General features: G+C 44.7%; 1 long non-coding RNA gene across 1 annotated transcript; it reads left to right on the top strand.

Annotated features, from left to right (window-relative positions):
• LOC134011946 (uncharacterized) lies at positions 1 to 2787 on the top strand. Its single transcript, XR_009928519.1, has 3 exons — positions 1 to 45; positions 1903 to 2181; positions 2330 to 2787. It is a non-coding gene; the product is annotated as an uncharacterized LOC134011946 (long non-coding RNA).
• The last annotated feature ends 10238 nt before the right edge of the window (positions 2788 to 13025 follow it).

Below are 13025 nucleotides of genomic sequence, written 5' to 3'. Positions count from 1 at the left end.
TTGTTCAGATTCTTTGCATACCTGGACCAGGCGAAACCTTTTAGGGTGAGTAGAATAGTTTGCGTTTGCTTTGTTGACATATTTGTGACTGGACAAAGACGTTGGTAATACTTGCTGTTGCGACTTGATCTCGAAATGGTTTCGTACAAGAATCGTAGCTTTCAAACGATGTATTACATGTGTAGCAGTCTAAAAAATATATTTGTTAAAAGTGAGTGTGCAGTAACTGGGCGAGGAGGGGGCAGCAGACCGTAGTCAGGTTAAAGATCCTGAAAAGTAAATGAGTTCCTGAAAGCATGTGCAAAGCGCAAAAACTTTGTCGCACTGAAATGTGGAGTTAGACCGTAGAACAGTTTCTCTTCCTTTTCAGATCAGGTTTTAATGGGCGGAGCCAAAAATGACCTATCTACGTCATTTTGACCGATCTACGTCAGATCACTGAATGGCTCCTCCTGCTGTACTGTTATTGTAGCTTACATCAGCTAGCTAGCTAGCTTCAGGATGTCTCCCTCCACCCGCAACTGCATCTTCCCTGGATGCAAGAACTCCAGCTGCGCTGCAACGCTATTTAAGTTCCCTATTGATAAGGAAAGGAAAAATAGGTGGATAGATTTTGTGAATAGCCACGCTCATGGAAAGCTTAGGATAAACTTCAACAGCCGCCTCTACACTGACCATTTCACGGCAGATAGTTTTAACATTGACCAGAGACAGACGGGGTTCACGGACACACGGCTTCTCTTGCAGCGCGGAGCCGTACCGAGCATCGCACTCCCGGCCGTTCATCCTCCGGTCGCACCTGGACCATCCACCGCCGTCAGCAGTTCATCACTCCGTTCTGTGTGCTTGTTATAATTATACTAGATAACTTTTCCAGAGGTATCTCTGCTATGAGTTAGTGCAAACCGCTAACTTGATATTAGGCTACTCGGTGTAGAATGATGGTATTTCGGTGAAATAGTAGCTAATGTGCTAGAAGTAGTTGCAGAGCTCACTGTCTGCTGTCTCTGGTGTCCATTTTTACTCCTGTTACAACTCAGGGGAACAAGCTTCATTTATATGCATCTGTATGTATCACTCATTGAACAAATACATTTTAATTCCATCCTGTTTTGTTCGGCTTGACGTAGCGTCCATTATCTGGGTCGTAGGTACTTGAGAGAGGCGGCGCCTTCCAGTGAGGGGGCAGAGCTTCAGCTGGGTAGTTACAGTTTTTCACAATTGTTAACACACAAAAAGCAAAAAACAATTTTCACAACCTTAACTTCATGTACCAATTGCTCGACCCAATTTGGCACTAATTCACACTCCCTTATCTGCATTAGACTCTGAATTTCCTTGTTTACACACTGATGTCAATCACGTTGTTGTCAAAACACTACACACAAGGTTCAGTTGTTGCACACACTTCTCAAGTAAAGTCTCAAAGCATCAACCTACAACACACAAATATTAAAAATCTCTAAACACTCAGTTCTGGTGAGCAATTTGCGATTAGGACTGCAGCATAAAAAGGGCCTTGAGACTCTGTTTTGTTTGGTGAACAATGGAGAACTTAGAACATATCGACAACCAGAGAAGGAGAGGGGTAAGAGTGAGAGGAGGAAGAGGAAGGGGACAAGGAAGAGGAAGACAAGAAGGAGGAGGAAGAGGAGGACAAGGATGAGGAGAACGGTCGTTTCTAATGAGATTCGGGCCACGGTGGTAGACCATGGGCTCAACCATGGTTTGAGCATGAGGGAGGCTGGCCAGAGGGTCCAACCAAATCTCAGCCGCTTCACAGTTGCTGCCATCATTAGAACCTTTAGAAAAGGAGAACAGGTATGAGTTCTATTTGCCTTGTGTACTGAAATACTGCATATCAATAGAATACAGTGTGCTCAAAGTATTTGTATTTTGCAGGATTGAAAGAGAACCACACCATGAAGGAAGAACATGCACTTTCACAGCCGACAGACTGACATTGTGAAAATGGTTCGTGAAAACAACACTATCACACTCCGACAGATACAAACCAGGATCCTGGCTGATCATGCCACATTCAGAAACATCCAGACCGTCAGCCTCTCGACACTGGACCGTGTTCTCTGCAGGAATGCCATGCGGATGAAACAAGTGTGCAGGGTCCCATTCGACCGGAACACAGACCACATCAAGGAGTTACGGCGAGAGTTTGTGCTTGTAAGTCCCATACATTCAGCACTGACACATGCATGTATTGTACCTGTAATCCAATATTGCTCCTTTTCTACAGTGTCTCACTGTAGCCCACTGTGTTGACCTATCTATGTCCATACTATAACTTGCATTATCATGCTGTCTGTTTCAGCGGATCCAGGAGCATGACAAAGCTAATGAGCTATATGAATACATATTCATTGATGAGGTTGGATTCAACCTGGTGAAGAGGAGGCACCGGGGCAGACATGTCATTGGCCAGCGTGCTATTGTTGAGGTCCCCGGCCAGCGTGGTGGGAACATCACTTTGTGTGCTGCAATGGGTTGAGCAGGCCCGTTGACAGTACTGTACTGTTCAGAAATAAAACTTTTTTTGCTGCATATGTGTGCTGTTTTATGTTCGACTATGAAAAAAAGTAGGCCTACACTGAGACATTTTACAAAAGGAGAAATGGCTCATTCTCCAGAGTCATTGTCATTCATATAGGCCGCAAGGTGAACCAAAAGTATTTTAGAAAATGATTCCCACTCCACAGTCTGGCATCTACACAATATGTAGCTCATAAAAAAGAACGAGTCGTGCTTAGCTACGAAAAAAAAGTTTGTCGCTAAATTGTCCAGTCGATTGTCGATGCGTCTATGTTTTATGCAGAACTAGTTTCTTCAGAGCGTAATAGGATTTTGGTGGCACGGTTCGACACGTGATCGTTCTACACCAATAAGGTAGCTGCTTTTTGTCAACATGGATGGATATGGTTGGCAAATAGAGGATGGGACCTTGCACGTCACCTGGATGACCAGAAATTCGGCCCCTGACAGTGTTTTTCATGTGATACACTGCGGCTGCAAAAGTCCCTGTGAGACAGGCAGATGTTCCTGTTTTTCGCTAGGACTGTGTTGCACAGACTTATGTCGTTGTTGTAATTGTGCCAACACAAAAGAAACTGAGGAACTGGAAGATAACTGTCCTGACACTGACAGTGAGGACTGTGTCCTTAATCTGTTATTCCTTATTCTGTTTTGTACAGTTTTATATATCATATTTCATACTTTTCATAAAGATTGTTTTTATGGTTGATCAGTGTTGTTTTCTGTGGCACTCGGGATCCGGTGTGAGCACAGTGGGCTATTCAGCTCTGGAGAGCAGTGTCAAAATGAGAGATAAGGTGATGCTGGGACAGTAACTCTTCGCTGCTCAAGGATGAGTCAGACCGGCTGGTCTGACTTGCAGTTTGGATATAGTCTGTTCTGAGGTCACATTCCCTTGGAGACCCTGCCCCTGTTTCCCCCCTTTCACACCTGCATTCCCTTGGAGACCCTGCCCCACCTTTCCCCATACATCATCGACCCTGGCCTGGTCTGCCTCACCCCTTTTCCTGGAGACACAACCCCCCCCCCCCCTTCCTGGGAGGCGCAGCTCCCATCTCCCTGCACGCCATCAGGACCTTGGGGCGATCTACTCCCTTCCCTGGAGCCCCCCTCCCTTGGATTACCTCAGACCTGTGGGTCTTGTCTGCCCCCCTCCCTGAGTAGACCTGTGGGTGTTCTCCGCCCCCTCCCTCTCCAAACATCACCAGATCCTTGGACTGCCCACCTTGTGCCACCATGAACGCCCTGGACATTTAATTGGACAACCACATTCCCACCCCACGGTCTTCTGACCAATCGCCTGTCACAGACCTCCCTCTCTGGGGGGTACAATATCTGTCTCCCGAGGACAGGGAGACAGAACTTGGTGTGGGCAGAACTCTCTCTGATCTCTGTCACGACCACTTTCTCAACGAAGGCCTTTGTTTGTTCTATTCTGAGACTCTTTTTCTGTGAGACTGCTGTTGCATCATCGACTGATTCATTGTACTAGACTACGAACATCCTGGTGTGTTGTTTTCATTGTGTATCTTGTGATTGCATCATTACTTACATTAAACTACAAATAACTTAGTCCGATATTTAACCGTGTATTATTCTCCACTACCCAGTTACACAATCCTTAACACTGTTCATGAAAATAATTAATTTCAGCCTAAACCGTACAACGGAACGTTAAATCGAATTCAACCAACGCAATCGCTACCAAGACGAACACAGCAGTAGTATAGTACTGTACTGTAGTAGTACAATTTACAGGGGCAGCTTCTCCACACAGGGCTATATCGCTTTTGCGTTGTTACTGACAATGATCGCTACCAGTGAGCTTTTTATGAATGAGCGATTTTCCACTAAATAAATGTCAAGCTTATTTAAGTTTTTGGGGGCATATTTTCAGTTAGCAGATGGTACTGTTTGAATCGCGATTCCATCTTCTACTGCCGGTAACATCGTAGAATAATCTTCAAAGGGGGTTCTTTATTAATGAATGAATGCAATATGAGTAGGCTAAATGCCTGAAAATATCACGAGAAAGGAAAAACTTAAAAGGACGTTTAAGTCATAGAGATTAGGTAATTTTTACACCGGTCTGCCAAATTTATTTGTTTTGATTCAGCTATGAGGCTGCCTCTTGCAGGGGAAATGAGAAGACATCTATTTCATTCTACATTTCACTCGTATTTTGAGTTGTAAATGAGCAGAAAAAAAAGATGCTTTTAAATCTATGTAATCTTTATAAATAATAAGTGTATGCATTTTTATATAAAATATACAGAAATATCAGTTGTAAAAATGACATTAAAAAACGGACCCCTGTGCAACCGACGCAAGCAAGCACACCCTACAATTTCCCCAGAAATTGTACCCTCTCTAGTTTGCTTTCTCATGCTCCTGGATCTGCTGAAACAGACAGCATGATAATGCAAGTTATAGTATGGACATTTACATTTATTCATTTAGCAGACGCTTTTATCCAAAACGACTTCCAAGAGAGAGCTTTACAAAGTGCATAGGTCACTGATCATAACAAAAAGATAGCCACAAAAACATTGCGAGTAGCCAAAACATGAAGCACACATTGTGAACAACCAAAGTAAGTGCCAAAGGGAAGAACCATAAGAGCATATAGTTAAACAAGTTACAATTAAACAACATGAACCGCTATAAGTGCAAGTGTACCTGTGGAAAAAACAAGCAACAATAATAAAAACAATATATCACAGCGAGAACAAACATTTTAAATCAGTTACCACTAACCACAAGAGCAACAAGTCTCTAAGCAAGAGTCATTGTGATCCTTGAGGAAACTAACATCGGGTCAAGCGAACCATTCCTAAGTACCGTTGTACTCCCGGAACAAGTGCGTCTTGAGCCTTTTCTTGAAGGTGGAGAGACAGTCAGTGTCTCTGATGGAGGTGGGGAGTTGATTCCACCACTGGGGGGCCAGACAGGAGAAGAGCTTGTGTTGGGACCGGGTGGTCTTGAGCGGTGGGACCACCAGGCGGTTGTCTGAAGAAGACCGTAGGTGACGGGTGGGGGTGTAAGGCTGCAGGAGAGACTTGATGTAGACGGGTGCAGTCCCGTTCACTGCTCGGAAGGTCAGTACCAGGGTCTTGAATCTGATACGGGCCATGATAGGTAGCCAGTGGAGAGAGATGAGGAGCGGGGTAACATGGGAGCGTCTGGGTAGATTGTAGACCAGGCGGGCCGCTGCGTTCTGAATCCTCTGAAGAGGGCGGGTTGCACATGCTGGGAGACCAGCGAGCAGCGAGTTGCAATAGTCCAACTTGGACACAGATAGGTCAACACAGTGGGCTACAGTGAGACACTGTAGAAAAGGAACAATATTGGATTACAGGTAAAATACATGCATGTGTCAGTGCTGAATGTATGGGACTTACAAACACAAACTCTCAACGTAACTCCTTGATGTGGTCTGTGTTCCGGTCGAATGGGACCCTGTACACTTGTTTCATCCGCATGGCATTCCTGCAGAGAACACAGTCCAGTGTAGAGAGGCTGACGGTCTGGATGTTTCTGAATGTGGCATGGTCAGCCAGGATCCTGGTTTGTATCTGTCGAAGTGTGATAGTGTTGTTTTCACGAACCATTTTCACAATGTCAGTCTCCTGTTAGGCTGTGAAAGTGCATGTTCTTCCTCCACGGTGTGGTTCTCTTTCAGTCCTGTTAAATACAATACTGAATACTGTGAGCACACTGTATTCTATTGATATGCAGTATTTCAGTACACAAGGCAAATATAATTCATACCAAGATACCAAATGGTATCTTGTACATTTGTATTTTTTGTAATATTTGTATTTTTGTATTTTTATATTGCAATTTACGGCAACTTATATTTTATTTTATTGTATATTATATTATATTCTAATCCCACTTAGTACTGCTAGTTTATGTACCCTTAGTATAGATAGTCCACATATTTAAATTTTAGGTATATGTTTATTGTATGCACCTTCCTGCCAAAGCAAATTCCTTGTCTGTGCAAACTTTCAAGGCGAATAAATCCCATTCTGATTCTGATTCTCCATTCTAAAGGTTCTAATGGCCTAGATCTGACCTGAGACCAGCCTGATAGATCTAAAAGATATAAAAGGCTGGTCTTTCAGGCTGGTCTCAGGTCAAATCTATCAGACTGGTCTCAGATCAGATCTAAAAGGCTGGTCTCAGGTCAGATCTATCAGACTGGTCTCAGATAAGATATAAAAGGCTGGTCTCAGATCAGATCTAAAAGGCTGGTCTCAGGTCAAATCTAACAGGCTGGTCTCAGGTCAGATCTATCAGGCTGGTCTCAGGTCAGATCTATCAGACTGGTCTCAGATAAGATCTAAAAGGCTGGTCTCAGGTCAGATCTAAAAGGCTGGTCTCAGGTCAGATCTATCAGGCTGGTCTCAGGTCAGATCTATCAGACTGGTCTCAGATAAGATACAAAAAGGCTGGTCTTTCAGGCTGGTCACAGGTCAGATCTATCAGGCTGGTCTCAGGTCAGATCTATCAGACTGGTCTCAGATCAGATCTAAAAGGCTGGTCTCAGGTCAGATCTATCAGACTGGTCTCAGAAAAGATATAAAAAGGCTGGTCTCAGATCAGATCTAAAAGGCTGGTCTCAGGTCAGATCTAACAGGCTGGTCTAAGATCAAATCTATCAGGCTGGTCTCAGGTCAGATCTATCAGGCTGGTCTCAGGTCAAATCTATCAGTCTGGTCTCAGGTCAAATCTATCAGACTGGTCTCAGATAAGATATAAAATGCTGGTCTTTCAGGCTGGTCTCAGGTCAGATCTAAAAGGCTGGTCTCAGGTCAGATCTATCAAACTGGTCTCAGATAAGATATAAAAGGCTGGTCTCAGATCAGATCTAAAAGGCTGGTCTCAGGTCAAATCTAACAGGCTGGTCTCAGGTAAGATCTATCAGGCTGGTCTCAGGTCAGATCTATCAGACTGGTCTCAGATAAGATCTAAAAGGCTGGTCTCAGATCAGATCTAAAAGGCTGGTCTCAGGTCAAATCTAACAGGCTGGTCTCAGGTCAGATCTATCAGGCTGGTCTCAGGTCAGATCTATCAGACTGGTCTCAGATAAGATCTAAAAGGCTGGTCTCAGGTCAGATCTAAAAGGCTGATCTCAGGTCAGATCTATCAGGCTGGTCTCAGGTCAGATCTATCAGACTGGTCTCAGATAAGATACAAAAAGGCTGGTCTTTCAGACTGGTCACAGGTCAGATCTATCAGGCTGGTCTCAGATCAGATCTAAAAGGCTGGTCTCAGGTCAGATCTATCAGACTGGTCTCAGATAAGATATAAAAGGCTGGTCTCAGATCAGATCTAAAAGGCTGGTCTCAGGTCAAATCTAACAGGCTGGTCTCAGGTCAGATCTATCAGGCTGGTCTCAGGTCAGATCTATCAGACTGGTCTCAGATAAGATCTAAAAGGCTGGTCTCAGGTCAGATCTAAAAGGCTGGTCTCAGGTCAGATCTATCAGGCTGGTCTCAGGTCAGATCTATCAGACTGGTCTCAGATAAGATACAAAAAGGCTGGTCTTTCAGGCTGGTCACAGGTCAGATCTATCAGGCTGGTCTCAGGTCAGATCTATCAGACTGGTCTCAGATCAGATCTAAAAGGCTGGTCTCAGGTCAGATCTATCAGACTGGTCTCAGAAAAGATATAAAAAGGCTGGTCTCAGATCAGATCTAAAAGGCTGGTCTCAGGTCAGATCTAACAGGCTGGTCTAAGATCAAATCTATCAGGCTGGTCTCAGGTCAGATCTATCAGGCTGGTCTCAGGTCAGATCTATCAGGCTGGTCTCAGGTCAAATCTATCAGTCTGGTCTCAGGTCAAATCTATCAGACTGGTCTCAGATAAGATATAAAATGCTGGTCTTTCAGGCTGGTCTCAGGTCAGATCTAAAAGGCTGGTCTCAGGTCAGATCTATCAAACTGGTCTCAGATAAGATATAAAAGGCTGGTCTCAGATCAGATCTAAAAGGCTGGTCTCAGGTCAAATCTAACAGGCTGGTCTCAGGTAAGATCTATCAGGCTGGTCTCAGGTCAGATCTATCAGACTGGTCTCAGGTCAGATCTATCAGACTGGTCTCAGATAAGATCTAAAAGGCTGGTCTCAGATCAGATCTAAAAGGCTGGTCTCAGGTCAAATCTAACAGGCTGGTCTCAGGTCAGATCTATCAGGCTGGTCTCAGGTCAGATCTATCAGACTGGTCTCAGATAAGATCTAAAAGGCTGGTCTCAGGTCAGATCTAAAAGGCTGATCTCAGGTCAGATCTATCAGGCTGGTCTCAGGTCAGATCTATCAGACTGGTCTCAGATAAGATACAAAAAGGCTGGTCTTTCAGGCTGGTCACAGGTCAGATCTATCAGGCTGGTCTCAGGTCAGATCTATCAGACTGGTCTCAGATCAGATCTAAAAGGCTGGTCTCAGGTCAGATCTATCAGACTGGTCTCAGAAAAGATATAAAAAGGCTGGTCTCAGATCAGATCTAAAAGGCTGGTCTCAGGTCAGATCTAACAGGCTGGTCTAAGATCAAATCTATCAGGCTGGTCTCAGGTCAGATCTATCAGGCTGGTCTCAGGTCAAATCTATCAGGCTGGTCTCAGGTCAAATCTATCAGACTGGTCTCAGATAAGATATAAAATGCTGGTCTTTCAGGCTGGTCTCAGGTCAGATCTAAAAGGCTGGTCTCAGGTCAGATCTATCAAACTGGTCTCAGATAAGATATAAAAGGCTGGTCTCAGATCAGATCTAAAAGGCTGGTCTCAGGTCAAATCTAACAGGCTGGTCTCAGGTAAGATCTATCAGGCTGGTCTCAGGTCAGATCTATCAGACTGGTCTCAGATAAGATCTAAAAGGCTGGTCTCAGATCAGATCTAAAAGGCTGGTCTCAGGTCAAATCTAACAGGCTGGTCTCAGGTCAGATCTATCAGGCTGGTCTCAGGTCAGATCTATCAGACTGGTCTCAGATAAGATCTAAAAGGCTGGTCTCAGGTCAGATCTATCAGGCTGGTCTCAGGTCAGATCTATCAGACTGGTCTCAGATAAGATACAAAAAGGCTGGTCTTTCAGGCTGGTCACAGGTCAGATCTATCAGGCTGGTCTCAGGTCAGATCTATCAGACTGGTCTCAGATCAGATCTAAAAGGCTGGTCTCAGATCAGATCTATCAGACTGGTCTCAGAAAAGATATAAAAAGGCTGGTCTCAGGTCAGATCTAACAGGCTGGTCTAAGATCAAATCTATCAGGCTGGTCTCAGGTCAGATCTATCAGGCTGGTCTCAGGTCAAATCTATCAGGCTGGTCTCAGGTCAAATCTATCAGACTGGTCTCAGATAAGATATAAAATGCTGGTCTTTCAGGCTGGTCTCAGGTCAGATCTAAAAGGCTGGTCTCAGGTCAGATCTATCAAACTGGTCTCAGATAAGATATAAAAGGCTGGTCTCAGATCAGATCTAAAAGGCTGGTCTCAGGTCAAATCTAACAGGCTGGTCTCAGGTAAGATCTATCAGGCTGGTCTCAGGTCAGATCTATCAGACTGGTCTCAGATAAGATCTAAAAGGCTGGTCTCAGATCAGATCTAAAAGGCTGGTCTCAGGTCAAATCTAACAGGCTGGTCTCAGGTCAGATCTATCAGGCTGGTCTCAGGTCAGATCTATCAGACTGGTCTCAGATAAGATCTAAAAGGCTGGTCTCAGGTCAGATCTATCAGGCTGGTCTCAGGTCAAATCTAACAGGCTGGTCTCAGGTAAGATCTATCAGGCTGGTCTCAGGTCAGATCTATCAGACTGGTCTCAGATAAGATCTAAAAGGCTGGTCTCAGATCAGATCTAAAAGGCTGGTCTCAGGTCAAATCTAACAGGCTGGTCTCAGGTCAGATCTATCAGGCTGGTCTCAGGTCAGATCTATCAGACTGGTCTCAGATAAGATCTAAAAGGCTGGTCTCAGGTCAGATCTAAAAGGCTGATCTCAGGTCAGATCTATCAGGCTGGTCTCAGGTCAGATCTATCAGACTGGTCTCAGATAAGATACAAAAAGGCTGGTCTTTCAGGCTGGTCACAGGTCAGATCTATCAGGCTGGTCTCAGGTCAGATCTATCAGACTGGTCTCAGATCAGATCTAAAAGGCTGGTCTCAGGTCAGATCTATCAGACTGGTCTCAGAAAAGATATAAAAAGGCTGGTCTCAGATCAGATCTAAAAGGCTGGTCTCAGGTCAGATCTAACAGGCTGGTCTAAGATCAAATCTATCAGGCTGGTCTCAGGTCATATCTATCAGGCTGGTCTCAGGTCAAATCTATCAGGCTGGTCTCAGGTCAAATCTATCAGACTGGTCTCAGATAAGATATAAAATGCTGGTCTTTCAGGCTGGTCTCAGGTCAGATCTAAAAGGCTGGTCTCAGGTCAGATCTATCAAACTGGTCTCAGATAAGATATAAAAGGCTGGTCTCAGATCAGATCTAAAAGGCTGGTCTCAGGTCAAATCTAACAGGCTGGTCTCAGGTAAGATCTATCAGGCTGGTCTCAGGTCAGATCTATCAGACTGGTCTCAGATAAGATCTAAAAGGCTGGTCTCAGATCAGATCTAAAAGGCTGGTCTCAGGTCAAATCTAACAGGCTGGTCTCAGGTCAGATCTATCAGGCTGGTCTCAGGTCAGATCTATCAGACTGGTCTCAGATAAGATCTAAAAGGCTGGTCTCAGGTCAGATCTATCAGGCTGGTCTCAGGTCAGATCTATCAGACTGGTCTCAGATAAGATACAAAAAGGCTGGTCTTTCAGGCTGGTCACAGGTCAGATCTATCAGGCTGGTCTCAGGTCAGATCTATCAGACTGGTCTCAGATCAGATCTAAAAGGCTGGTCTCAGGTCAGATCTATCAGACTGGTCTCAGAAAAGATATAAAAAGGCTGGTCTCAGATCAGATCTAAAAGGCTGGCCTCAGGTCAGATCTAACAGGCTGGTCTAAGATCAAATCTATCAGGCTGGTCTCAGGTCAGATCTATCAGGCTGGTCTCAGGTCAAATCTATCAGGCTGGTCTCAGGTCAAATCTATCAGACTGGTCTCAGATAAGATATAAAATGCTGGTCTCAGGTCAGATCTATCAGACTGGTCTCAGGTCAGATCTATCAGACTGGTCTCAGATAAGATACAAAAAGGCTGGTCTTTCAGGCTGGTCACAGGTCAGATCTATCAGGCTGGTCTCAGGTCAGATCTATCAGACTGGTCTCAGATCAGATCTAAAAGGCTGGTCTCAGGTCAGATCTATCAGACTGGTCTCAGAAAAGATATAAAAAGGCTGGTCTCAGATCAGATCTAAAAGGCTGGCCTCAGGTCAGATCTAAAAGGCTGGTCTCAGGTCAGATCTATCAGGCTGGTCTCAGGTCAGATCTATCAGGCTGGTCTCAGATAAGATAAAAAAGGCTGGTCTTTCAGGCTCGTCTCAGGTCAGATCTATCAGACTGGTCTCAGATAAGATCTAAAAGGCTGGTCTCAGGTCAGATCTATCAGACTGGTCTCAGATAAGATCTAAAAGGCTGGTCTCAGGTCAGATATAACAGGCTGGTCTCAGGTCAGATCTATCAGGCTGGTCTCAGGTCAGATCTATCAGACTGGTCTCAGATAAGACATAAAAGTCTGGTGTTTCAGGCTGGTCTCAGATCAGATCTAAAAGGCTGGTCTCAGGTCAGATCTATCAAGCTGGTCTCAGGTCAGATGTATCAGACTGGTCTCAGATAAGATACAAAAAGGCTGGTCTTTCAGGTTGGTCTCAGGTCAGATCTATCAGGCTGGTCTCAGGTCAGATACAAAAAGGCTGGTCTTTCAGGCTGGTCTCAGGTCAGATCTATCAGGCTGGTCTCAGGTCAAATCTATCAGACTGGTCTCAGATCAGATCTAAAAGGCTGGTCTCAGGTCAGATCTATCAGACTGGTCTCAGATAAGATACAAAAAGGCTGGTCTTTCAGGCTGGTCACAGGTCAGATCTATCAGGCTGGTCTCAGGTCAAATCTATCAGACTGGTCTCAGATCAGATCTAAAAGGCTGGTCTCAGGTCAGATCTATCAGACTGGTCTCAGATAAGATATAAAAGGCTGGTCTCAGATCAGATCTAAAAGGCTGGTCTCAGGTCAAATCTAACAGGCTGGTCTCAGGTCAGATCTATCAGGCTGGTCTCAGGTCAGATCTATCAGACTGGTCTCAGATAAGATCTAAAAGGCTGGTCTCAGATAAGATCTAAAAGGCTGGTCTCAGGTCAGATCTAAAAGGCTGGTCTCAGGTCAGATCTATCAGACTGGTCTCAGATCAGATCTAAAAGGCTGGTCTCAGGTCAGATCTATCAGACTGGTCTCAGAAAAGATATAAAAAGGCTGGTCTCAGGTCAGATCTAACAGGCTGGTCTAAGATCAAATCTATCAGGCTGGTCTCAGGTCAGATCTATCAGGCTGGTCTCAGGTCAAATCT

The sequence above is a fragment of the Osmerus eperlanus genome, chromosome 25, assembly GCF_963692335.1.
Source record: "Osmerus eperlanus chromosome 25, fOsmEpe2.1, whole genome shotgun sequence".
Classification (NCBI taxonomy): Eukaryota; Metazoa; Chordata; class Actinopteri; order Osmeriformes; family Osmeridae; genus Osmerus; species Osmerus eperlanus.
The sequence above is the reverse complement of the archived record's forward strand: the minus strand, read 5'-3'. Positions and strand labels throughout refer to the sequence as shown.